At 43.5% G+C, this 27,378-nt stretch overlaps 1 protein-coding gene across 2 annotated transcripts in view; it reads left to right on the top strand.

The window, feature by feature from the left end:
• SLC4A4 (solute carrier family 4 member 4) overlaps positions 1-27,378 on the top strand; it is a 343,893-nt gene that overhangs the window by 153,140 nt on the left and 163,375 nt on the right. The window lies entirely within an intron of this gene.

The following is a 27,378-nucleotide window of genomic DNA, read 5'->3' as shown; positions in this document are numbered from 1 at the left end:
CTTCCTGACACCGCATCCTGGGCCAATCCTTACTTAAGAATGCGAGAGTCCTTTTCATTGTTTATTTTAGAGGTATTTTCTCTCCAGACTTTCATCTTTCGCACATCACTTCGGTTCACTTGCACATATCCACATAAGATGTGCACAAAGTGGTGTTACAGCTGTTGATCTACCCACCTATCCAGCTTTCTGGTCATGTTTCCAGGCAGCCAGTCCCCACAGTCGCAGCTGCTATCTAGTAACTCCCAACCCATGGCGGCCCCACGGGTGTCAGTGCAGGGCTCTGCTCCAGGAGGCTTTCGGTCGCTGGTTTTTCAGAAGTAAGTTTCCAGAGTTTTCTTGGGAGGTCCCTCTGAGTGGACTCAAGCCTCATCCTCTCCAATGGGATTGGAATACGTGCTGTCGGTACCACTCAAGGCTCTCAGGCTACAGGCTGGGCACCCTATTCTTTGTCCCCTGTCTCACTTCATGATCTCCTTGCCTTTGCTGATCCTGTCTGCCTGGGTTGATCCTGTGCCCTTCCAGAATGCCTCTTTTATCTGCTTCTCCAAACCTGTTCACTGAGACTGGGTGAAATTTCATCTCCTTGATAACATATTTCCCACAAACTCATTGGACCTTCTCCAGTCTAAAAAAATCCCACAGCTCCTTGTATCAGTGCCTCACAAAGAAAGATTTACTGTATGTTGCCTTGTGTGTGTCCTCTGATGTTTTATTATCTCCCCCCCCAACACATACATCCCCTTTCTTTCTATTTTAAGCACATAAGTGCTTCAAGTCCTTTAGGTCAAGCTCTCTCTCTCTCTCTCTCTCTCTCTCTCTCTCTCTCTCTCTCTCTCTCTCTCTTTCTCCACCTGTTGGAATTGACTCAAAGACAACTAACAATGACGACAAGCAGTGAAGGTATTTGAAACCTGACGGTTTCTTGGTCCGTAAAGCACCATTATTTCATTGAATGCCTCTAATATCCCTCTTTCGTAAACCAGAAATTAATGTCGTTTACCTACACAAACTCTTTTCTATGTTCTGGCCCATTTTCTCCTCGATTTATTATTAATAATCAGCAAAACTTTATTTTTAAAAACACTGCCTAAAATATCAGCTGCAAACCAGACTTTGTATAGCGGGGTTTCTTCCACCTTCTGGGGCTCTTAGCAAGCTATTTCAGCCCGAGTGTAGCTTTCGAGAGCCACAGAGAAAGCTGTTTTTAGGCAGTCAGCGCTCATCACTTTTACGTTGTCTGCTGCTTACCTTAGTTGTCTCCCGAGGCAGATGTGACTTTAGAGTTTGTATCCATTTCAGATGCTGCCGAGGTATTGAATTAGAAGTTGGAACAAAACCCAAAGTGCTGTTCTTTCAGAGATCTCACCGCCAGGACTGAAACCAGCCTGAGCTCCTGAGAGCAAAGACGCGGTCACATCTGCTGTTCAGGACAAGTGAATACCCACCTAATCATTTGCCCTTGTTAGAGTGTAGGAACGTGCACCCCGTCTTGGTAGCCCCGAAAGCTCCTTCCCTTTGGGGCGCTGTCTATGAGTGAATGCAGGGTCACCTCCAGCAGCACCAGCCTCCAGGCTGAGGAAACACGTGTGCCATTAGTGAGTGGCCATTGTGGGCTGTTGCTTCAGACTGTTTAGGTCAGAACTTAAAGGGGAAAACAAGCTTATGGTCTTGTAGTCTCTTGCTCTCCACATTCCTTGTGTCTGTCTTGACTTTGCTTTGTGTGGTGTCTGTCTGTCTCGTTTGCAAATCTAATCGGCAGGGCTTTGGCCCAGCTGAATGTTTTACTCTGTCGGTTCTTAGCCAGTGTTTAATGTTCTCACTCGCCCAAGCGTTCATGTCAGATAGTACGGTTTCTTTTTATGAAGCCGCAGTGGAACAACTCTTGTTTCAGCTCACAATTTGATCACACAGTTCAAATGCACTTCTTTGAATTCTCATGTTATTTTGCTTAAAAGAAAAATAGTTTCTTACCCTCATTTGATCCTTGAGCATTTCTCGGCAATTGAAAGTCTTTCAACTTTTGTAAAGTTAACCAACTAAATAAAAATTGCAGATTTTGTGAAGAAAATGCTAGAACCAGAGAAGTTTTGGAGCTCTTTTCGGAAAGTATTGAGCTCGAAGAGTTTTCTCTAACAAGTTCAAATCAACATCAGCTCATCCAAGTCTTCCTCACTGGGTTCCAGAGGCCACTTGGAGGACAGGAGCCCAAGGGAAGTTCACAGATAACATTTTACGAGTGGCCTGGTCAGTTGAAGTCTTGTACCACCAGGTCAGTGACTCAAACGTACTTTCTCGTGGGAGAAAGACGAGACTGTCAAGACTTGCAGCCTAGCAAGGGCCACTGTCTGTCAGAATCGACTCGATTACAGGGTAGAAGATGGTGCATGCCATCAAAAGGCTATGGCGGCAAATTTGCTTTGTGTGCAGTGTCTGACGGGGCACTTGGTACACAGTTCTTTTCTTGAGAATGCTGATTAGAAGAATAAGTGCCAGAGGACAAAAACAAGAGGTTTTGATAAACTTTTGAACAGAGCTTAAGACGCATAGTATTTTCATCGATGGAGATTGTCATGAAAAGACAGTGAGGCCTTGCAACGTGGTGCCAGGCTGAGGGCAAGGTCGAAAAGCAATCAGGCTGTCGAGGAAGTGTACAGGGTTTGTTGGTGGTTGTTGGCACACTCAGCAGGGAAGGCACATGAAGAAGACACCGGGGAACTAAAGTGGCAGAATAATGGGGCCATTTGTGGAAGACTCGGTGATCACTTTTAAGGCTGAAAATGGAATAATCTCAACGGTGCTTTTGGAGGAATAATTGCCAGGGATCATTTGAGTGGGACGGAATGGATAAAGGCTGGAGGCAGGGGGACGGTAGGTGACCGCAGCAGATTCCCTGGTTCTCACGACAGTCGAGTCGATGGTGGCTCTTAAATGGCAGTCAAGGAGGAGGTGGGCTAGGATTGTGGCTCTGGAGATGAAGCGTGAGAAAGACTGCAGGACTTGTTACAGAGATGACATCTTCCAGGACTTGGGAACTCCCCGAATGTGAAGCGAGGAAGAGGCAGAAATCCAGGATATACCCCAGGGTTTCCCTTCCCATCCAGGAAGATGATACGGTAGCGTTCATGGGAAAGGTGGCACAGAGCATGACAGCTAACATTTGTGAGGTTGATCATCGACTTCCTATCCCTCAATACACTTGGGATTGTCTATGATTGATGATACTATTCTGATAACTTATTTATATATTATCTATCTATCCCTCTATATCAAAGTACAACCATGAGTATGTCCCACCTAAATTTAGAGACCTCCACAAAAATAGATTGATACATTAAATGATAGTGCGTGTCAGAGGGGAAACATAAAGGACATCATGTTTGAAGAGAGCAATAAAAGGGGGGAGGGGAGGAAAATACTGAAAGACCAAAGACCACAAGAAACTGTACAACTTGTTCTTCAGCATAGAGTGCATCTAAAGTGAATGGAAGAAATGACAAAGTAAAAGAGCTGAACATATTTCACAGGATGGCTCACGAAGACAAGGTAAATTAGAATAAAATGTGCAAAGACCTGGAGTTAGAAACCCAAAAGGGAAGAACATGCCAAGCATATGTCAAACTGAAAAAATATTAAGAAAAACTTCAATCTGCAGACTGCAGTCTTGAAGGATTCATTCTGTGGGCGAAGTATTTAATGATGGAGAAAACACTGAAAGAAGATGGAGGAATACATAGTCACAGTACCAAGAAGAATTGATGTTCAACCACCTCAGGAGCCAGTCTCTGATCAAGAACCAATGGCACTACAGGAAGAAGTCCAAGCTGCATTAAAGTTAGTGGCCGTAAAAAGGTTCAGGAATTGATGGAATTACAATATATAGATGTTTTAACAAACAGATGCGACACAGGAAGCCCTCACTACTTTATGATAAGCAATTTGGAAGACTGATACCTAGACAAATGATGGGCTGACGTCCATAATTTTGCCTACCGCATATACTCGAATATAAGTCAACCCGAGTCTAAGCTGAGGTACCTAATTATTACCTGGGAAACCAGAAAAACGGATTGACTAAGTATAAGCCTAGGGTGTGAAATGCAGGATGTGAATTAACACAGACCAGAGGGGAGAGGCGGAGTATAGCCACAGACACATCCTTACCAGTTCAGCTGCTGGCATAAGTGAATCACTATGGGTGCTTCTGCGAATTGGAGCCGTCGGTGTCATAGGACGGCCCTGATTGGTTAGATGCGAGTAAACAAACCTGTGGGTCGTGACCCCTTTGAGGGCCAAACAACCCTTTCACAGGGGACACCTGACTCATAACAGTAGCAAAATTACAGTTATGAAGTAGCAACAAAAATAATCTTGTGGTTGGGGGCTCACAACAACATGAAGAACTGTATGAAAGAGTCATGGCATTAGGAAGGTGGAGAAACACTGGTGTGGAGTATTAAATATGCTGGCTTTCCAGAAGCGTACACACATCTGCTTTGAAGAATCAAGGTCCTCAGTGCTGTGGATTGACACTGGCTATAAGAACCGAGCAAGTAGCGAAGATTGTGAGGATTGGGGCGGGACTGAGCACTGGTTTGTTGGCACTTAGCAATCACGACAACACAATGGTAGGTTTCAGAAGGCTACCAACAGAATAAAGGTGGAGGGACAAAATGTAGAAATTATGTTACATTTTAGAAAACTGATCGTGGACAAGATTTTAAGAGGCATAGATATGGGAAAACTTGACAGTATGCGAAAATTACATATTTTGTGGGCGTTGGCAGTGTTCAAACGTGTGCTTAACAATATTGATGACATGTGGATTACATATATAATCGAGGTCGTCTTATCCCCAAATCTGTCCCCTCCTGACCTTTTTGTTTCTTACCACCGTTCTCTCTTCCTCCTTATTGGGACCATAGAGTCATCTTTGATTGTGCCCACACCTTTCTTTTCGACCCTCCGACAACCTTTGGAATCTGTTAATAGTTACTCTGTACTGCTGCTTCCCCCCTGTTCTGTATCATCGTATTGCCAGTACTGTTGTTGGGGTCCTCTTGCTTAGTTCACTTCAAAACTCTGTCATTGAGGCCACTGCTTACAGATGGGCGTGTGAAATGCATCCTACAACTATATCTTTGCGTTTATTCTGACCCAAAGCAACCCTATAGGGCAGAGTAGAAATTCTCTTAAATTATCCCGGAGGATCCCAGACTGTAGTCTTTATGGAAGCCAACTTCCGGAGAGTTGCTGGTAGGTTCACATTTGCTCACCCATTAGCTGTCAGCTCGTGATTGCACCCCTAATCACTGTGCACCAGGGCCTCTTCAGGTGCACCTTCCATGCTGCCCCCCCTTTTAGTCCTACCCGGCTTGTCTGTGACCTCCCCTGGGGCAGTGCTGTCTCGTGCCTCCATGCATCACACACCACCTTCAAGCAGGTGCATCGGGAAGGGCCACAACGTTATGGCCTCCTGTGCTTTCTTTTTTCTGTACACTGCATGTCAGTAGTTACTTACCATTACCGGAACTAGCTGGATGCTGCCCTCTCTTAATACCTGGACCCTGGCCTTCGGATACTCAAGTGTCTGAGGCTTTCTGTTCAGATTCTGTCCATCTTTCGAAAGCCACTTCCTCTTTGAAGCCTTCCTGGTGTGAGACACTATCTATTGACCTTGAATTCTGAAAACACCCCCCACCCCCCAGCCTTAGGCTTCTCGGTATGATACTGATCTCTTTCCCATTCTACTTTTTTTGGTACATGGTGTCTTACCTTTACATGCTGTGCCTTGTGGTGTCCTTGTATATTGCAAAGTTCAGTAAACTATTACTCATGGATCAAGTCTGGCCTGACCTGCTCTTAATAAATTTTATTGAGCTGTGGCCAATAAAGTTTGTCTTGTGCTCGAATGGCTGCTGTGTAGTTGCAGAAGGACTGCATGGCCCACACACAATGAGGCCTGGGCAGCTCTGTCACCAAGGTGATCCACTCGCATTTTGTGTGTGTGACTCAATCAAAACAAAATATCTCAACCCAATTGAATGTCGTAGTAGATATAGACAACAGCTGTATTTCATTAAGCCGGACACTGAAGAGGTTTGAAATGAGAAACAGTACCATTCTTTAAACAGTAGAATTGCTTTGATAAATAGTGAAATATGCTGTGGAAACGATTTTTCATAAAATGCCATATTTAGGTTAACATGTAGTGATTACATTTTTTCCTTAAAAAAAATAATTCATTTCATTGGGTGGCTCTTACAGCTCCTATAACAATCCACACATCAGTTGTATCAAACACATTTGCACATATGTTGCCATCATTTTCAAAACATTTTCTTCCTACTGGAGTCCTTGGTATCAGCTCCTCTTTTTCCCCTCCCGCCCCCTAGTTTATTATTTTTAAGTGCGTTCTTTTAAATATTACTTTCTAATGTGGTAACAATTGGTAGACATAATCCAAATATACAAAAGCTCTTCGTTTCTGCATCGTTGTTTGTTGTTAGGTGCCACTGAGTCGGTTCCAGCTCATAGCATCCCTTTTAACAAATAGATGACACCCTGCCCTGACCTGAGCCAGCTTCACAATTGTTCCTAAGTGTAAGCCCACTGTCGCAGCTCTATGTCCATCCTTCTCATGAAGAGCCTTCCTTTCCCCCCTGCCTTTCTGCTGTACCAGGCATGATGTCCTTCTCCAAGGACTGGTCTCTCTTGACCACATATCCAAAGTATGGGAGACAACATCTTAGCATCTTAGTATCCTTGCCTCTAAGAAACGTTCTGGATTTACCTCTTGCAGGCGCCACTTGTCTGTCCGTTAATTGTATTGTGGCAGAGTAGGTGTTGCTGCTGCAAGCTGTGTCACTGGTATTTCACCTATCACCAGGGTCACCCAACGTGAACAGGTGTCAGCAGGGCTTCCAGACCAGGAGCCAACTACACAGACGGGATAGGCTGCCCGCTCCTGAGGAATTAGCACCGAAGCCTTTATGGATCGCATCAGAACACAGTGTGCAGGGCTCCCGAGTGACAGTGCTGCTCTGCGGATGCTAGTAGAAAGCCGCCCGCCCTACACATTACATCGAGCCATAGGTCATTATTTGCTAAACGAACAACAGAATCAGAAGGCTGAAATGCAAAATTAACCGAAGCACACTGATTAACTCGTAGCAGTAGAAGACCGAAGGGTCATTGTGCCATGATGTCTAGTTGTGGGTCACTGGTTTTCCTCTTGCCTCCCAGAGAACGGTGCTAGGTTGAGTGGAGTGGAACTCATTCTGGTGGGAGGAGAACTGGTTTCCCTCACCTCCTTTGCCACTTTTGTCATAGTTTCTAGATCAGCTGGAGTCTACTCACTCTGCCACGGTGACAGCTGACGCCAAAGGCCTACGTTACTTGCCACGGCAACCCATAGAGCTCTTTCTTATTCTTACTACTTACTGACATTGAGTCAGCTCTGACGGAAAGTAGCCCCGCTTGTCAGAGAACCAGAGGAGTTTTAAAGGACTTAGTTTTGGAAGCACGTCTCAAGGCCTTACGAGTCGCCTCTGCGTGGACCTTTCAGTTGGCAGCTGAGCGTGCTCACTGTGTGCCGCTTCCAGGGGCCCCTGATTCACCTTCAGGAGGCTCTGCTTTCACAGTTTACTCAGAATTCAAATTCACAGAAACTTGACGAGGAGGCTTCAAAATGTCTGTGGAAAACTGAATTGCAGTGATAATGGAATTTTCCCACAAACATTTTCAGCCCTTTCATACGCTTCCACGATCATTTGAACAGTGGGGAAGAGTTACGGTGACTTCCATGCCGTCTGGTGGTTTTCTGTCCAGAAATTACACACAGCATCTCAAAGCCAGTCAGTCATGTGTATACACCTGCCTTCAAAAAATTGCGTAGACACAGCTTCTCCGAACTGTTTGTTGGGTGACACTGAAGGCTGCAGGGTAGTGGGGTCTTTGGTAGAATTCTTGCCTTTCACACGGGTTTCCTTTTCAGCCAGTGCACCTCAAGCACAGTCTCCACCCATCTGTCAGGGCAGGGCGGTGCTGAACTCCTTTCAGCCGGACTTGCAGATGAAGCAGACGAAGAAATGCCTGATGCGCTCCTTCGGAAACATCAGCCCATGGAACCCTGTGGGATGGCAGTGATCTGATTCCATTGTGTATGGCGTTGCACTGCGTCAGGGGCCAGTGGGATGATGGGAACCCTCGCGGGAGAAAGCTTTTGCTTTCCACTTTCAAACAGACTACTTGTCTGGGAAACTCACCAGAGCAGTTCTGCTGTGGCCTGTAGTGTCTCTCTGAGTCCAAATCAGTCCGATGGAGTGAGGTGTTGCTTTGATCAACGACAACAACAAGTCCATTGGTCACTGCGTTACACCCAGTTCCTATGGCCCCACTCGATGGCACCTACCAACACAATTACTAGTCACCACAGGAACTGCAGCCCTGACTTTGGAGAGTACCCTTCACTGGAAGACCAACGCACAGGGAAACTGCGTGAGGCTAGCGTACAGAAAATGCCCTCCTGCAGACTCTTAAAAATGGAGTGCTGGGGTTTACTAGTTCAAGGTTTATTGAAGGCTCAATAGGTCTGTGGTTTTACAGGGGATTTCTGAGACAGACCAGATTAATTTGAAACTGATGGAGAGTCTTTCATGTAAATATGCAGTAAAACACTCTTATTAGACCAAACAATGCCTGGATTTAATTATTGGAGACAACTGAAGATCTAGCAACTCAAATTAGTATGGCTGGGCACTTGCGAATGAGAGAGACAGGAGGAAAAGCAAATGCAATATTCTAGTTGCAGATATCAATTTCAAAGTTAATCATGAAATTTGTTCTTGGCAGCAAACAGAATCTTACTTTGCTGAAAATATCTGGCAGAATATTAAGAACGATGGTTTTCCTTGTGTGGTAAACTGAATGTTCATGGTGCTTACAGTTGGCTTGCTATTTCAGTCTCGATTCTCTGCCTCTTAATGAACCTTTCACCTCATAGGTCCTCCAGCCAGGCCTTTGCCCAGCCCCCGAGCCCCTGTCACCAGGGACTCCTCTTAGAACTTCACTTTTCCTATTCCTCCAGTCTCCACATTCTTCTGATAGTTTCTTTCTACTCATCCTTGCTTTTTCCTGAGCGCCTTCCCAGTGTTCTAGTTCAGGTCCTCATCGTCTCCTCTGTGGGCGGTTTCACTGTCTTCACATTTGCCTAGCCCACATTCTTCTATCTTGAAATCCTCTCCCCTGTCACCCCCCTGGCTCTCTCTGTACATTGACTGTGCCGTAATGCAGGTGAGTGTGCTTCATTGTAAAGTAAGATGCCAGAAGAGCCTGGATAGTGTTCAGTTTAACTTTGTCTCTTCGAAGTTAAACACAACATCTCATACATAGCTCAATAAACACTGGATTGGAGCACGGATCCCCGTGACATTTGCTGTCAGTAAATTGATAACTGTGAGCTGTCAGTCACATGTGTATTCTGTCGTTTCCATCAGCTTAGCTTGAGGATGACCTGGTTATCCCTAAGAGTCAAGTCAGCCTGAAAGCAAATGAGAGGAAATGCAATATTTATTATGTGTTTAATATAATGTACCATTTCCGTCTGTCTGAGATAAACCCTCTGAACAGAAGGTCACCCATTTTGGTTTGGACTACTGGGGACTCCTGGAGGGAATAATTATGTCCTCAAATTTGTCTAGTTTGTTTGATTAGTTTGAATGAGACTTTTTTGTTTGTTTACTTTCGGGTGAGGAGGAGTTGACTGGGGTGTCTATTTGTCATAAACTGATACTTGTATTGAGGGGGGCTCTTTTGGAGAAAATGATTATTTTTCTTATCACTCTCAACATAGCACCTACGGGTACTTCATGCATATTTGTTGATCTTGAGCACTTGCCCTTGTAGCGAAAGAAAAGAGAGTAAGCATGGCTCCCTAAAGCATAAATGAATTTGTCATATTGGACTCTTCACGTTGCTCCAAACTGAGTGACAAACCTGGTGCTATTTCATATCATCCCCACAGAACGCTCCTTGTCACAGGTGAGGGCTGTGGTCGTCAGTAGGCATAGCCCAGCTCTCTCCGGTGGCACACAGATCCTTCCACACTCACTTGAAGTTAGGTACGATGATATCACTTGCTTAAGCCAGTTAAATGTGATCCAGAGGGATGGGTGTACTCCCCAGGGAAAGCACTTGCTTCATGGGTCTCTTCTCCCTCAAATCATTGTGTTCTAGAGAGTGGCCACTCCATGCACCTGTGTCCTGGCATCAGGCGAGTGCCACTGAGCCAAATCCACAGCCAGTCCTTGAGCAGCGCCTAGTAGGAGTGCAGAATAAATCCCTGCTGTTTCCAGCTCTTGCAGGCATTCTTTCACTCTGGTCTAATCAAATTGTTCCATTTTCGAAGAAAGCTGATCCAAAAGAATGCAGATTATCAAACACTGTCACTAATATTACATGCAAACAAAGTTTTGCTGGAGATAATTAAAAAAATTATAGCAATATACCTCCAAGGGACTGTCCCGATTTTGAGTCAGATTCAGAAAAGGACATGGAATTATGGAATGAGAGGCAGCATTGCTGATGTCTAAAGAATCTTGGCTGGAGGTGTGGAATAAGAGAAAGGTGCTTCCCTGTGTTTCATTGACTATGCAAAAGCATTGGACAGTGTGTAACATAACAAATTATAGATATCCTCATGGAGAATGGCATTCCAGGACACTTAATTGTGCTCATGAAGAACCTTTACATAGACCAAGAGGTGATCTTTTGAACAGAATGAGGAAGCTGCATGGTTTAAAGTCAAGAAAGGCATGAGTCAGGGTTGCGTCCATTCACCAGAAGTATTCTGTCCCTAGACTGGCAAATAATGTGAGAAGCTGGCTATTTTGGAGAAGGACAGGACATCGCTAACAACCTGTGATCTGTACAGCGTGCTTGCTGAAAGCAAAGAGAGCTTGAAGCACGCACGGATGGCATTCAAAGACTTCAGCCCTGTACCTCAACCTAAAGAAAACAGAAATCCTCATGACATCATGCTCAACAGAGAAAAATCTCGAAGTTGTCAAGGATTTCATTTTGCTTGGATCCGCAGTCAATATCTGTGGAAGCAGCAATCAAGAAATCAAATGCAGGAGTGCATTGGACTGATGTGCTGCCAAAGGCTTAGAGCAAAACTGGCATGGTGAGGACTGATGTGGACCAGACCAATTCATGTGTCCACGTCACCTCATATGCAGGGGAGATGGACAGTGAATGTAGATCATGAAAGAAGAATTGATGCAGTGGGATTGTGGTATTAGCAAAGAATGTTAGATATACTGTGGACTGCTAGAAAAATGAACAGCTGTACCTTGGAAGAAGGGGAGCCAGAATGCTCCTTAGAGGCGAAAATGGCAAGACTGTCTAGCATACTTTGGATATGCTATGGAGAGGGGTTCGTTGCTTGAGAAAGACATCACGCTTGGTAACGTAGAGGGTCAATAAAAAGAGGAAGATCAGTTAGCTGCAACAATAATCTTAAACATGGCAGTGATGGTGAGCATGGGCCGTTCTGTTCTGCTGTACATATGTAAGTGTCCCTAACAAGAGCAATAATAAGCACCATGCCTCTCCAACCAATAGCGCACTCCAGCTTACCTTGTATGTGACAGGACTAGACAGGCATCCTCAAACTATGGCCCACGGGCCACATGCAGCCCGCCGGGGACATTTAGCCCCGTTTGTTTTTTTACTTCAAAATAAGATATGTGCAGTGTGCATAGGAATTTGTTGATAGTCTTTTAAACTGTAGTCCGACCCTCCAACGGTCTGAGGGACAGTGAACTGGCCCTGTTTAAACAGTGTGAGGACCCTGCACTAGAATTTGAATTCAGGTCTATGCACTCCAGATTATCTGCCAGTCCACTACATGGTCCCGGTACCTCGCTGAGTGCCGAGCAAAACGTGGTACTCAGACATATTTAACCAGTCACTGATGGGCAAATTGAACTAATTAATTTCTATTAATTGGCTCTCTCTCTCTCTCTCTCTCTCTCTCTCTCTCTCTCTCTCTCTCTCTCTCTCTCTCTCTCTCTCTCTCCCCCCCCCCCTCATTCTCTTTGCTATCAGTTCTCTCTGCTTTCAGCCATAAGTATGGCTTCTGTCTGTTTAAAAGAGGTAAGGGCACTGCTGACTTAGAATTTCATGTTCCAAGTCAAAAAGTGGGATTTCTGGTGTTTCTCAACAAGAGACAGTAAGTCAGCATTCAGAAGCATAATTTTCTGGGAGGCCTTTTGCCCCCAGGTCTCATTCTTTTAACTTCAGGAAACAGCTGGAGCACATGAACCAGCCTTGTGGGCAGTGATCCGCTTTTGCCTCTGAAAGAGCCACACACCATGATGGGCTCTTCAAGCAGTAGCCATGGTTACAAATCAAAGAGCAGTCTTGTTAGGTGAACACAGTGGAGAGACTGATAGCAGCACCCTTTCTGAGGAAGAGAGCAGGATCAATCCAATTATAATGACACATTTTTTCCTCCACACGAGTCTTACTTTAAAAATCAATTCCTCTAATACGCACTTAAGCTGGGGTCTGCGTTTCAGTAATTGCTGTAGGTGCCAAGTTTGAATCATTTCCTCAGTTTCTGAAGGACATCTTTGAATAATTTTTGTCTGGGTTTCTAGGGACATGCCTGGAGCCTGTAAGAAAATGACATGTCATGTCTTTTACCCAGCTGGTGGCAAGGCTGTGTGTCGTTGCTAGGATTGTTTGCGATGATGTCAGTGTTAGTTTTAGCTATTGTCTTCCATGAGACGGATTAATGTAACTTTAGGTTGGGATGGTCCCTTTCCCCTTTATGGTTGCTGTTTTCATTATGTACCGTTGTCATGGTCGAGATTTGGGGTGTTCCATTTATTTGTTCTATTTGTGATATCATTCGTTGATTTAGATAGTTGTTTGCCTAGTGCTGAGCTAGATGTAAAGGGACTTTAGTGGCACACTGGGCTACACCTTGGCCTGCTAACTCCAAGGTTGATAGTTCAAACCTGCTAACTTCTCTGTGGGAGAACGATGAGGTCACTTGTTCCCATAAAGAGTTACAGCCACAGAAACCCTTAAGTAGGGTGGCTTTTGAGTCACACTTGACTTGATGGGAGTCAGTTTGGTTTGAGAACCGTATCCCTTTTCATAGCGATATGGTTTACACCTCTTGTTATCAGGGAGATGGTGATATCCAGGATAAACTGGTCTCTCTCCCTCAGAGTTAGAAGTGCTATCAGAAAGTGACTGTGTGGGGGTTTGGATGAGAGCTAGAGACCATTCTAAGAGGTGATCAGACAGTAAAGGTCATAGGAAAAGATGATTACAAGAACTGGAGAAAAGACAATTTAGTTGCTTCAGGAAGCTGGCTTGATATAAATAATGTAAAGGAAAGTAGTCTTTGCTCTGCTTTCCAGAGGATGTAACAAGGCCTTCTTGAAGGAAAGAAGATGTTGATGGATATTCCTGAGATATTGGATAAGGATTTAAATGTGAGTCTTCACGGGTGGTAGTTTCTCAGAAGGAGAGAGAAAGACTTGTTGAAGATGGATTTCGATTCCTCTTGTAGGGGGCTGCAGGGCTGCAGGGCTTTCCTACCAGGGAACCCTTGCCCACCAATTCCTCGGGGGCGAATGAGGTTGGGCACCACCATCATAGTACTAGAAGATAATAGAAAGAGTCAAGGGCCTCTGCTTTGGAAAATCCGTCATTAAGTCTGGAATATGTTAGGATGTGCATTATTGCTAAGATGAATGGAAGAAGTCAAGTGTTTTGAAGTGAAAGTCAATTCTTCCTGAGCATGAGACTTCTCTGATTGGCATTCTGCTTGTAATCTACATATTGCTTCCTGGATCCATCTAAAGACTCCTGTTTACATGAGCCATTGAAGCAATTTATGGTGTGTGAGAAGGTACTTTATTACAATGAAAGCTTTCATTAAGCTTTCTGTCTCTCCCTCCTCCCCCCACTTGCCCATCCAAATCTATAAGCAAATATTACAGGGCTGGCTAGGTCTGATGTTATAGGAGATAACCTGAGGGGGAATTTGGCTAGATGATCACAAAATATCTTACTTACATAAGAGCCTCATATCTAATAATAGTGTTTCCAGAGAATCTGCATTGTGGGGCATATAAATTTATTGTACCCTTTGTGTTACATTCCTGGGCCCATGATCATTTGTAATTCCACTAGTACTGCACTAGAGGAATTTCTGAAGTTCTAACGTTTTATACTGATTTGGATTATTTCTGCTGGGAGTTTCTTCCTCATCCTCAGCTTCTTTCCCATTCATCTTAGTTCAGCAGAAGAATAAGTTTTTTTCAGAAAGCTCCTTTGCCTGGGTATTTTAGCAATCTTTAATTAGCATAAGCAGACCCAGTGAAGCATTCTGAGTCTCGGCACTTTTTTCCCTTGACACTTCATGCATTTTATGTATTATTTTGTTTCATTTTGAAACAGCATTGTTACATAATTCATGTTTTCTATAAGCCATTGCTTTAGCTTATTAAAGAGAGTCTGCAGTTAACACCACCATCAGTTTTAGGACATATTTCCTTCTTGTGCTCGTTATTATTGGCTCTCCATTCTCCCCCAACATCTCTTGCCTTAACCTTAAGACACTATCAATCTAGTTATTATCTCTATGGATTTCATATAAAGAAAATCAGACGTCCCCCCAAACAAACAAACAAAAAAACAGTGACAACAAAATAAAACATAGAAAAAACCCTCCATCCCAGGGAAAGCCAAAGATAATAGAAACTAGAATAAATTAAAAATGGGTCAAAAGAGAAAAAAATGATAATATGTTAAATTTTAACCTAACTACCAGTATATCTGCAGCGCTCCACTTTACAATACACTCTGCCCGAGGGCACGATTATTTTCCTGCTGGTCAGTGGGCACTCTGTAAATGGCTATTGGGCTTTCACTGTCTTCCATAGGTTTCATACACTGTACCCCTCGCTCCTTTCCCACCTAACTCACACTCTGTTCTACTGCAGTAGTAAATATAAAAAGGTAGATCGTGGCCTCGTGTCAGAATGACGGATGCTATCATGAACCAAGCCTATAATTTCATTAAGGGAAGAAAAGAGGAGCTGTACCAAGGGCTCAATAGAAAGTAAATGTCTAGAAAAGAACAGAGGCAACATATGCACAAATGTGCTTGATACACTTGATGTATGGATTGTGATAAGAGTTGTAAGAGCCCTCATTAAAACGATCTTTTAATAATCATAATAAAAAAACATTATAAACTACCGTTACAAATGTTCTATCCCCATTATGTATATGCAAGCATAGGTCAGCTGGATACATATAAGTAACTATTATGGGCAAATAAGTACCAATAATTTCTGTGCTCAGTGAGACATTTAACCCTTTTTCTAGCTGCTTCCTAGCAGTTCCCATGAAACCTCCACGTACCCTCTGTGTGAAAGTATCAATGACCTTTCTTTAGTTGTCTCAGATGAGGTTAACGCCTCCAATGTGCTATTTGCAAAATTCATCTCCTTCTTGGATCGAGAAATTCTAAAGGATGAGCGGTTTGTGGTATCCCCACCATGGAAGTCGGGTTCACCTTTTCCCCCTGGAATTTTGGTTCAGAAGGACTTTACGTGTGTGCTTGTGGGCAAAGCTAAAGGAGAAAACTGACTTGATTTTAACATCTTTTCAGGATATTTTCTTGTGTTACCCATTAGGAAAATATTGTTCCTCTCTTTTTACAGTCTTTTCTTCTTCTAACTCCCCCCTCCCTATGTCATAGTAGTATCGTGAGATTGGACACAAATGATCTCTTGGCTTCCTTTTATGTTTATCTTCCTGGACCCAGTAAGATCTTTACAGAAAGGGTAACCCCTAACCCCCACCCGCAGAAAAATGATGGCTTTCACAACTGATGGCAAATAGGCCTGTTAATATTCTTACCCAGGCATCTTCTTAGACCTCTTTTAAGAGTAGGAGAATATAATTTCGGAACTGCAAACAGCTCAATTCTGCTTGGACTTTTCAGTAAGAAGGGAGTTCTGGCTTCCTTTCAGTCAATATTCCCGGAGTAGCCACCCACCCCCACCCCCAGATCGCTTGAGACCTCCAAGCTATCCCACCGTTCGGAGCCCAAGCATCACTGACACTGAAGTCATGGCAAACCCCTCCGTGGGGAGAAGTGTTGGGACAGGAGCCCAGCAAGAAAAGTGCTGTTCCCTGATGCTGCTCTTGCTGTGACTTAAGACACTGTGGAAAGTGGTCCTGGCCCCTTGAGAGAACGCGTATGAACTTGTTCGTGTTTTCTTTGCTGGAGAATGCTTGCAGAGTTGAGGGGCCTTGTAGTTCCTGATTGCCCCATGCCTGTAACCAACCCCAGTATCTTTAGCAAGACCAGGAAGAGGAGTTCTTACAAGAGGGAGCCATTTTGACTAACCCTTACCTACATCATAGTTTGCCTGTCATAAGTCTGGAACAGCAAGGAAGGGCTACCATTTTTAATATTTATTTAAAATTGTATATTTATTAAAAATTGTGCAACTGCTACCACAGTTACCAAACTGGGGCTACATTTTTAAGTAGAGGCTTAGAATATGTCTGCTGATCTTAGAAAGTTTTATATCTCTCCATTCCAATCTCTGTATTATTTGACTACAGATATAAGACTACGCCAAATGACTTGGTTTTCTGCATATACTCTTACTTTACAGGTATAAGGGTATTAGGTCACTGAAGTTTTAGTTTGGAATGTTTGATAATTCAGGCATATTCCAAGGAAAATTTAAGATGCCATGTTTAAAATTGTGTGAATTATTTTTATTAAATGCTAAAATTAAAATGATGTTTTAACTGAAATTCAGATATGGACACAAAATTTAGTATAATTATTTATTTTTCCATATGATGCATAAATGATTATGAAATAGAAATATGGAAAGGCAAACTCCTCTCCTTTTGTATTACTATTTGTGGGCACGTCTCTCATGACAATTACTGTTATTTTACTGAATTGTTTCTAAATTTTTTAATGGCTAATTCTGTGTTCTAGTTAGTAAGCTTATCATGCACTGCCATTGAGTTGATTTTGACTCGTAGAACCAAGTACACGTACCTCTCTGGGTCTCTTTATGGGGGCAGATGGCTTCGTCTTTCTCGCGCAGCGTGGCTACTGGGTTTGAACTGCCAAACTGTGGTGCCCATCGAGCCTTACCCGACAGCACCACTAGAGTGCCGCCTTAGTCACAGATACTCTTTATTACTGTATTGTATTGTGTGATAGAAAATCTTACCTAGTTTGTTCAGATACTTGTTTTCTTCAGATATGTGTGTATCATTAGTCTTCGTGCCATTATGAATTGCATTTGTAAGTTTCCATGGTACAGCTAGATTTTGATTTTTTTATGGCAGTATTGACTTAGGGGTATTGGATCAAATTCATTTTGGGTTCGTGCCTCTTTGGCAGGAAGGATGCAGCACGCTAGTTCACTTTGGTCATAAGGCATCTCTGATTGGGGTTTCCCCCTTATTCCTTTACTAGCCAGTGTAGGCTTGCCGAAGGGGCTTTTTTTTTCTCTTTCTTCTTTTGTGAGCTACACTATTTTATATACTTTTAATTACTTTTTTTCTTGGGGGGAATAACTTTGTTTATGGCTTTATAAATGTGTATATATGTGTATATGCATGCATGTGTGTGAGAGAGAGAGAGAGAGAGAGAGAGAGAGAGAGAGACTATGGGAATCACATGTTACCTCCAGGACTGTAGATTCATGGAAGTACTTTGTAGTACTATTAGGTCAGTTTTCTAGTCTTGTTTATGAATGCTTCCTCAGCTGAGCAGAGATTTTTAATTATCTTTGTGCATGTGCGAGAGATGCTTTGAAAATTGAAATACTTTAGAACGCATTAAAATGAAACAGCGGCACAATATTATTATAACGGGAGTATAGCTGGAATGTTTTGCTTTTTGTTAGGTGACATTCAAAAGTCATAAATGCTATGGGCTTTGTGTGTTTGACGTTGAGCTGTCCACGAATGAGTCTAGGGAAAGCTGGCAGGATGGTTAATAAACTCAGGGGCAGGAGAGAGCAGGGTCAAAGAAGCTGAGGTCAGAGAGGTTGCCAGGGGAGCGTGAGCAGGAGAGGCTTCAGCGGGACAGAGGATGGTGTTTAAGAGGAGGGCATGGCAGTGGTGAGGTCTCGGGAACTCAGCCGCATCTGTGATGGAGCTGGTTTACGTGTGCTGTGCATTCACCGCTGCACGCATGCAGCTCCCCATCGAAGGGTGTCTTTGCTGGGATCTGTGTCCCACACGTTGGGAATGATGTCAAGTGTTGGCCAGAACCGTGCTCGCATGCCTTGATAGCTATCTGGGTCTTTTGAGGTCTTCGCCCCCCTTCCAAGTTCGTTTTGCTTTCCAGTCGCCTTCTCCGGTGGTTTCCGTTTCCCTTTGCAGTTTCCTAGGAAGGCATTCCTTTTCCTAATAGAGGCAGTAATGGTCTTCAGCCTTCTCTCAGCTTCACGTCCCAGTGCTTTGTTAGCAGGAGTTTCACCTTCTCCCCGTTACTGTAGCTTGCATCTGTCTCCACTTGGGGCTGACAGGCTTCCAGTCCATTGGCAGAGCCTTGCGGTTCTGTTAGTTCTGGGCCAGCTACAAAGTTCTTCCTTGTTTCAGACTTTCCAAGTCTGAAGGCGCCTGGGTGTGCACGCAGCCTCTGCCTCCATACGACAGAGACCGAACAGTCAGTGAGTGGGGTTTACAGTAGTAACTTCAAATGGAGGGAAAATGATGCTCAGCTGCTCTTACCCCTTCATTCACAGATATTTACTAACTGCCATTCGTGCCAGGCTCTGAGGAGATAGCCTGGACAAGACAGACCCCGGACTAGGCTCAGGACTCGGAGAGGTTGCATTGTATTAAATCATCATTCAGCACCTCACCAACAAACAGCAAAAACTTCTAACTAAAACATGCAGTAAAAAGCAAGCAAAATACCCCAATTAATTTTCATTTAGTTATGAAATTCCTTCAAAGGTGTTCCTTTGGTGGTATTTTAAACTTTTTAAAGTGTAATGCCTTAATTTTTAAATATTTCTGTTTTTCCTTTGTGAGTAGTGGGGAATAGGCATGATTTGGAGGTCCTCAATTTACATGCTTATTGATCTGGGGTGTTTTGGGGGTGGGGTTAGGGACTTCTATTGATATTTGATAGTCATGGGAGACTGAGTATCTGGTCTGACAAAGTCAAAGCTTTCAGCCAGTCCTTTCAGAGTTTCTTTTCTAATCATTTTATTGGGGCTCTGAACAGCTCAGATTTTCTTATCCAAACTCATTACAAGTAACCTCACTGGTTCCCTGTCCTCTAGTTCTGTTTCAGTGCAGTGGGGACAGTCTCGAAGCTGAGGGCAATTGAAATGCAGGAACACTCATGGAGCAGTGGAGCCTGGCTGTCTGTACTCTGTGGAATGGGGCACATACGTGGACATGCCATTATTGCGTTTACAGTCCCGGAACCAGGCGACCTGGGGGTGCTGTGGGTTAGGTGTGCGGCTCCTGGAGAAAGGCCCAAGATGCAGCTCCACCAGCTACTCTGTGGCAGGACAATGAGACTGCTCCTGCGAAGGTTGATGTCTTGAAAAGGTTTGCTCTGGATCCGAATTGACTTATTGTTAGCTGATGGAGTTGGATAAGGCATTTGCCGTCCTCTGTGTCTGCCACCGAGCTGTTATTTTTGCTGCTATTTAACCGCAGTGAACAGTGACAGAGAAGCTGAATTCTCTGGATTTTCCTTGTTTACGGAACTGCTTTTTCTTTCTTTATGAAAACAAAGGAGTAAAGGGTTAGAAATTGTTTTCAGCAATAGCTAAGCTCTCTTAACCAAGAACATACGTCCCTTACAGATCTTTCCAGAGACTCACTGCCATTGAGTCCGTTGGTTGTTGCCAAGACTGACTTTTTTGGGGAGTAGAAAACTTCATCTCTCTTCCATGCAGTGGCTGTGGTTTGGTTGGCAGCCAGACATATAACCACCACGCCAACTCAGTGATGTCATATTGTACTTAATTGATGTGAAAAATAGAATATCGTCTTGTGGCTGTGCATTAAACTCTTATCTTCATTAGAATGGTGAAATTTGCATGTTTACCTGTGTAAGTCACATGGAATCAGACTAGTTTTTTTCCCCCTCTCAGAGGCAAATCGTTTGAGATTACGAGATCCAGATTGAAGTCAGTCTTATCACTTGCCTTGTGACCATGAACCTAACTTCTTTGAACTGCATTTTGATTCCATGAAAGTGGCAATCCTCCCACTCACCTCCAAGTGGTGGGGGAGCTCTAGAGTGAGCATGTGCATGAACGCCCCTCACACGTGGTGAAGGAGCTCTGTCGCCCTCGTGGGTTATGCAGCAGACGGCTGCCCACTGACGGCTCTGCTGGAGTCGGTGAGTTGTCCGCTGCAGGACAGAGTCACAGCCTCAGAAGCCCACAGAGGCAGTTCTGCTCTGTGGGGTCACTACGAGGCAGAATCAGCTCAATGGTGGTAGGATTGTTTGGGTTTGGGAAGCCCTAAATTTAGTTGAATCATATTCTTGAATATAGGTATTTTCTAGTGGGTGGTTTTGTCAACAAAGGAGGAAAAAGAACGTTTGTGTTGTGCAGAAAACTACAACATGCATTATTTGGAAACTAAGTTACCCTGGTGAGGCCCTGGTGAAAGCGGTCAGGCGGAGAAGCAGGTCAGCCCCTCCAATCGATTGATACTCATTGGCAGAAAGAGGTGGCAGGCTGGAAGGTGACAGCGTGAGCTCTCCCATGGCACTGCGAGAATGAATGAAGGTCAGTGCCACGAGGTTGGTTTTTCACCTCGTTTATTCTGGATCTACAGTTGTTATTAGTTCTGGGGTCCCAAGCAGTTCAAATCAGACTCTTACCTCCGAATTTTTGACATGAATGCTAGGATTTAGATACATGACTGTTATTTCATTATCGTTTGTGTTAATGTAAGAAGTTATTATTAAGAATAAAAATACTGTTTTATTCTGTAGGCCATGTGGTCTTTGTTTGAGCTTGTTGCTGTTTTCTCAGCTCAATTCTTAGAGGTATAAAGTGAAGGGACTCTGAGGGGAGTTTACTATGTACATGCTTATAATTTTATGTAACATCTACGTATTTAAAAATCTTCTATGCTTATTCTGAACATTCTCCTAACTTTCTTTACCCTCATCTATTATATTTACTAGTCATGACTGCAAAGGACTTCATAAATTGGTTCATGTGTGCTATAGAATAATAATTTTTAAACAGTACAGAACATAATTAATCTTTACAGAAGACAATATGTACTTGTCAAGTAGAGACTTTGAAAATGAAATTGATTTTGATTATGTGAAACTGCTTGAAAATGTGATTCTTCAAAACTTTCTTTTTCTTCTACAGGCAGTCTTTGGCTACTTATATTACCACCATCCAACTCATATACGATTGTACTAGCCAATCTTTGCAAAGTCTATTCATTATGTGTTCAAATATTTGTAGTCTGTACAGTGGCTCACGATACAAAGGGATGCCTTCAAACAAGCATCCATCTAAGAATGGCATCAACTAAGCCCACATGGAAGAAGCTCACCGACCTGTGTGATCCAAAGATTGTAAATAGCAAAACCCAAACCTGAAGGAGGGAACCATAGCAGTTTAAATTCTGAACACTCATTTTGCAGAAGCCTATTGATGACAGGGGAGCCCAGAATTCACTTGCCAGGTCCCCACATGGAGTAAGCCCCCAATGGATCCCCTCTAACCATAGTTCACAGATGGGAATAGTCTTCCTCTCAAAACAGCATTTAAATTAGAATATTATAGATGTCGTTAGGTTAAAATGTAAAATCTTGTCATTTTATCTCCTTGGGTCCATTTTACAGTGGTTTCCATTTTTAATATTTTCTGTTTTCTTTTTCATTGATTTTTTTTCTGTTTTTGTTTTGTCATTGTTGTTGAGTTTTTGTTGTTTGTTTCTGTTCGTATTTTGTATGATTTTCTGTATGAAATCCAGGATAGGTAAATTTATAGAGACAATAACTGGATTAATAATTGCCCAGGGGCATAGTTGGGGAGGTTGAGGGTAGATGGGGAGCGAACAACAATAATGAGCAGTAGTAGCAGAAAATGATCTGTAATTGATTGTGCTGACGATTACACAACTCCTATGATATGTGTGCATATGCCAATAAAACTATTAAAACACGACGTAGTGCTTATACATGGGGCTGTGACCTGAAAATTCAGCAGTTCCAAGCTGTCACAGCTCTATGGGAGAGAGACGGGACTTTCTACTCCTGGGTGGAGTGAGCAATCTCTGCAACACCCAGGGCCCGTTCTGTGCCCTGTCCTCCAGGGTAGCTAGGACCTGGCATTGATGGGGAGCTCGATGGCAGTGAGTCTGTTTTTTTGAATTTTCAAAACAATTCCTGGAGAATGGAATTAAAATAAAATGGAATTTTCCTACAACCTTTGGCAGGCCCTGTATAATTAGGATCATTGTTGGATTATTATGTTAAAGAACCTGAGTGGCACTGTGGTGAAACCTGCCTGCCAGCCACTCTGCAGAGGAAAGAGGTGACGTTTTCTTCCATAAAGATAATAGGCTTGGAAACCCTCTTGGGCGGTATTTCTGTGTCCTCTGGGGTCACTGTGAATCAGAATGAACTTGAAAGCAGTGGGCTTAGTGTTTGGTTATTAGGTTACAGGTGTTTTCTAGAAGTGTTTCTTTATTCTTTCATGGTTAGAAAGATGCAATTTATACCAAGACATTGGGTAGCCGCTGTTAGATACAAACCATACCAAATTTTTCTGGCCTGTGTTCAAATTCTACTTAATGAAAGATTGAGGAATGAAACTTGTTCATAACTGTATTCTGAGGCCTTGATTACAGTCAGATAATAGTAACTTGGAAATGAATTAGGGCTACAGGTTAGAGGAAATTACTTTTTCCAAAACAAGTTTTAAATAATTAAAAAAATTGTTTCTTTGGAAGAAAAATGTGCGCATAAGCAAATGTGGTGAGGAAGGCTGATGGTTCCCGGCTATCCAAAGATATAGTGTCTGGTGTCTTAAAGACCTGAAGATAAACAGGCGGCCATCTAGCTCAGATGTAACAAAGCCAACATGGAAGAAGCACACCAGCCTGTATGACCACGAGGTGTCAAAGGGATCAGGTATCAGCATCAAAGAATGAAAAATCATATAATTGTAAATGAGGGTGAATGCAGAATGGAGACCCAAAGCCCATCTGTAGACAGCTGGACAACCCCTTACAGAAGGGTCATGGGGAGGAGACGAAGGAGTCAGGGTCCAGGGTAGCAATGATGAAACATACAACTTTCCTCTAGTTCTTAAATGTTTCCTCCCCCCACTATCATGATTCCAATTCTACCTTACAAATCTGGCTAGACCAGACAATGTACATTGGTACAGATAGGAACTGGAAACACAGAGAATCCAGGATGGATGATTCCTTCAGGACCGGTGGTGGAAGGGTGGGATAGAAAGGGGGAACTGATTACAAGGAACTACATATAAGCTCTCCCCTGGGGGATGGACAACAGAAAAGTGTGTGAAGGGAGACATCGAACAATGTAAGATATGACAAAATAATAATCATTTGTAAGTTATCTAGGGTTCATGAGGGAGGGGGAAGCAGGGAGGGAGGGGAAAATGAGGAGCTAATATCAAGGGCTGAAGAGGAAAGCAAATGTTTTGAGAATGATGATGGCAACACATGTGAAGATGTGGTGACACAATGGATGTGGGTATGGATTGTGATAAGAATTGTATGAGCCCCAATAAAATGATTAAAAAATAATTTTATGGGGTACAAGCAATCCTAAAGCATTTATATGACCTGGATTTTAGATGAACGCACCTATTAGCATTGAGTGAACACATTACCATATGCACGAGAAATGTTCTTTAGCACCTTTTTAGTACATGGTGGCATTTTTTCTCTATGATTCTCCGTTCCTTGAAATTACAGATTAATGAATTTATATGATAGTTTAAGAACTCTACATCAGAGGTGCTGAGGCACTCTGTTTGTTATTCAATACCAGGTGCAAAAATATGCAGAGCAGTATGTTGTTTTAAATTACATCTTGTGTAACAGTGCTCCTGGTTTGTTAAAATGCCGTTCACAAGTTACGGATTCCCAGCTACAATCTGGCCTGCAATCTCTTGGCTCTTGTCCTTGTCCTCCGTGATTTGGGTGTTAGGGATTTTGCAAAATTCTGATTAAGCAATCAGCTTCCCAAACAAATTTATTTATTGATCCACTAGGTGAAGACCTTGTGGAAAATACCAGTAGGTCATTTTTGTGGCGAGGATTTTTTATTTGCTTTAGATCCTATAGTTCTGATATCAGTGACTGGGAGAAGTGTCAGGTTGGTCGAAGTTCCCCTCTGCCTTTTCTAAGGTACACTCTAGGGGCTTAAAGATTGTTGGAAATACGCCATTATTTTTTAGTCACATTTTCTACAAACGTTTTGAAGCCCCTTCAACTCAGTTTCATCCTGAGAATATCTTTCTCTTCAGATAACTGGGTTCTATCAACCAGTTCGTCTCTAATGTTATCATGCTTCAGACCCTCTTGGAGGGTGTGTTAAAATCCCCATTGCTCGGCACCCCACCCAGAGTTGGTACACAGGGCGTCTAGGATGGGGCTCAAGAACATCTTTTTCTAAAAAGTGCTCAGGTACAAACTTCTGCTGATGATCTAGGGACCACATTTGGGAACCCCGCTTGTATTAGTTTCGAACACGGCACAATGGGCAGCATTTGCTTCTGGGTCAAAGGGTTATTGGTGAGACAGCGGTAGTTTGGCAGGGAGGGAGGTGGGGGCCAGTTGAAGAACGATGATCGGCTTGCTTAGTTTCCTAGAACGGTTGACTTTCGAATTCCTTCTGTGTATCTGAAAGTTAAATAGCAGGGCTACTGTTCATATTAATTACTTCCTTTACTGAGAATCAGATCAAGTCAGGAAGGAGGATAGCTTGTATTGCTTTGTAACATCACTCTCTGTTCCCCTATGGGGTTCTCGTATCGTATCGTCCTTGGCCCTGTGCCTTTCTCTCTCTGCCCCCAAGTAGATAAACCATTGCCGATTCCGAGTCACGGGGACCCTACTGGGCAGAGTAGGGTCCTCAGGACTGCAGTTTGCTTGGAAGCTGACTGCCACCTCATTCTCTGGAAGAGCAGCTGGTGCGTTCCCAGCATCCCCATTGGCTAGCAGCTGAGTGCTTGCCCACCCCTGAGGGCTACCCACAGGAGAACTGTCTTGCAGAAAGGAGGGAAAGAGGGGAGCAGGATAACCTATTTCTTAGAAAGGTTATGACACCCAGGAAGCTGTCGTCATCCTAAAAACCTTACTCATTTGTCTTCAGCCGATGCAGATGTTGCAGCGGCTAGGACAGAAGTTGGGCTGAAATGCCCGTTTGCAATGTTTATCAAGGGTTTCCCCAGCAAGGCGTGCATTTAGGCGATGGCTCAGGAACTTTAAATGACTTGTGACAACCTGCTTCCCCATTATTTCAGCACCTCCATTTATATACAATTGATTTGGTAACTACAAATCAGTTTTATCTCTTTCCTTACATAAAATTAACGTAGGTTGCTGTTTTGGTGATGCATACTAGTATTTCTTTGCCTTAAGAATATTTTGGTTAGATTTGTTCATTAGTTCACACTGTGAATTTGTGTCCACCTAATAACTAAAAAACAAAACAAAAAAACCAGACTCCCTGCCATCGCGTCGATAATGACCCCTAGTGATCCAATAGGACAGGGTACCACTGCCCCTTGTGGTTTCTGAGACCGAAACTCTGCACAGAAGCGGAGGGCACTAGCTTTCTCCCTGGGCTCAGCTGGTGGTTTTGAACTGGTGACCTTGCGGTTAGCAGCTCAATGCGTAACCACTCCGTCACCATAAAGCAGAAAATTAGACCTACTCATTAGTTTATATCCGTTTCAAGCCCAGAATTGTTTGAAGGTGTTACCTGGTGTCTTGTGTATTGCATGAGCGTAAGCAACCTGGTTCGCAATTCAAAGAAGGCACTGTGAGTTTTCTAAGGGATTCTTTTAATGATGCCCATGAAACGGTTTCTCAGATGCTACTTTCCTTTGGAAAACGCCTATGCTCGAAATCTTCCTAGATTAAAATACAGCCCCACCCCCAGGTAAAGGATTTAAAAGATCTCGGGCATGCTTACTCAATGAGACGCAGCAGAATGGGAAAACACCTGTCTTGTCAGCCCCGGAACATTATGATTCTGCTGACCCGGTAGTTAGAAGCAGTGCCGTCGTTAAAAGGGTGCAGTTACAGGCTCACGGCTCTGGGCTTGATTATTAGGAGCAAACACTTTTAGTCTCTTGTGAAATTAGGTTTTAGAGTTTTGTCCTGCAGGAACTAAATTCGTAATCCAAAGAGTTGTCTGGAAGCAAATGCAAAGCTGCATTTGAACTCGGGTGCTTTTTTTCTTTTTAAAATGTTTTAATTAAAGGATCATTTTATTGGGGGCTCTTACAGCTCTTCTAACAATCCATACATCAAGCATATTTGTACATACGTTGCCTTCATTATTTTCTAGACATTTACTTTCTATTGAGCCCGTGGCATCTGCTTCTCTTCTCCCCGCCCTCCCCTCTCAAGTGACCCTTTGATAAATTATTCATTATTATTGTTTTCATATCTTATACTGACCACTGTCTTCCTTCTCCCACGGTTTCTATTGTTTGTCCTCCTGGAGGGGAGTGTGTGTGTGTGTGTGTGTGTGTGTGTGTGTGGTTATGTGTCGATCATTGCAATCAGTTCCTCTTTTCTCCCCTCCTCCCCTCCCCACTTTCTCCCTATCCTTCTAGTATCCCTACTCCCTGGATTCTGTGTGTCGTGAGCTCTTATGTCTTACCTGTACCTGTGTACGTGCTGTGGTCTAGCCTACAGTGAAAGGTAGGACTGGGGTCATGATCAGGTGGGGTCACTGGGGTGAGGAAGCCTCAAGGAACCAGAGGAATATTGCGTGTTTGATTGGTGCTTTACTGCGCCCTGATGGACTCATCCCTGCCTTGTGAGCCTTCTGTGAGGGAAGGTCCCATGGTCTACAAATGGCTTTGGGTCCCTGCTCCAATCCCCCTTGTTCTCAACAATATGTTATTTTGTTTGTTTGTTTTGGGTCCTCATGATCGCACAGGCTGGTGTCCTTCCATGTGGGCTTGTTCCTTCTCTGTGGGTGCGTATTTTCAAGCCTTGTCCTCTAGCTGTGAAGACCAGCCTAAGTCAGATCCGTGTGGCTTAATGATGACTGCGTGGCTCAGCACCCTGCAGGCA

The sequence above is a fragment of the Tenrec ecaudatus genome, chromosome 3 (genome assembly GCF_050624435.1).
Source record: "Tenrec ecaudatus isolate mTenEca1 chromosome 3, mTenEca1.hap1, whole genome shotgun sequence".
Taxonomy (NCBI): domain Eukaryota; kingdom Metazoa; phylum Chordata; class Mammalia; order Afrosoricida; family Tenrecidae; genus Tenrec; species Tenrec ecaudatus.
Note: the sequence above shows the minus strand (reverse complement) of the source record. Positions and strands in the feature narration are given on the sequence as shown.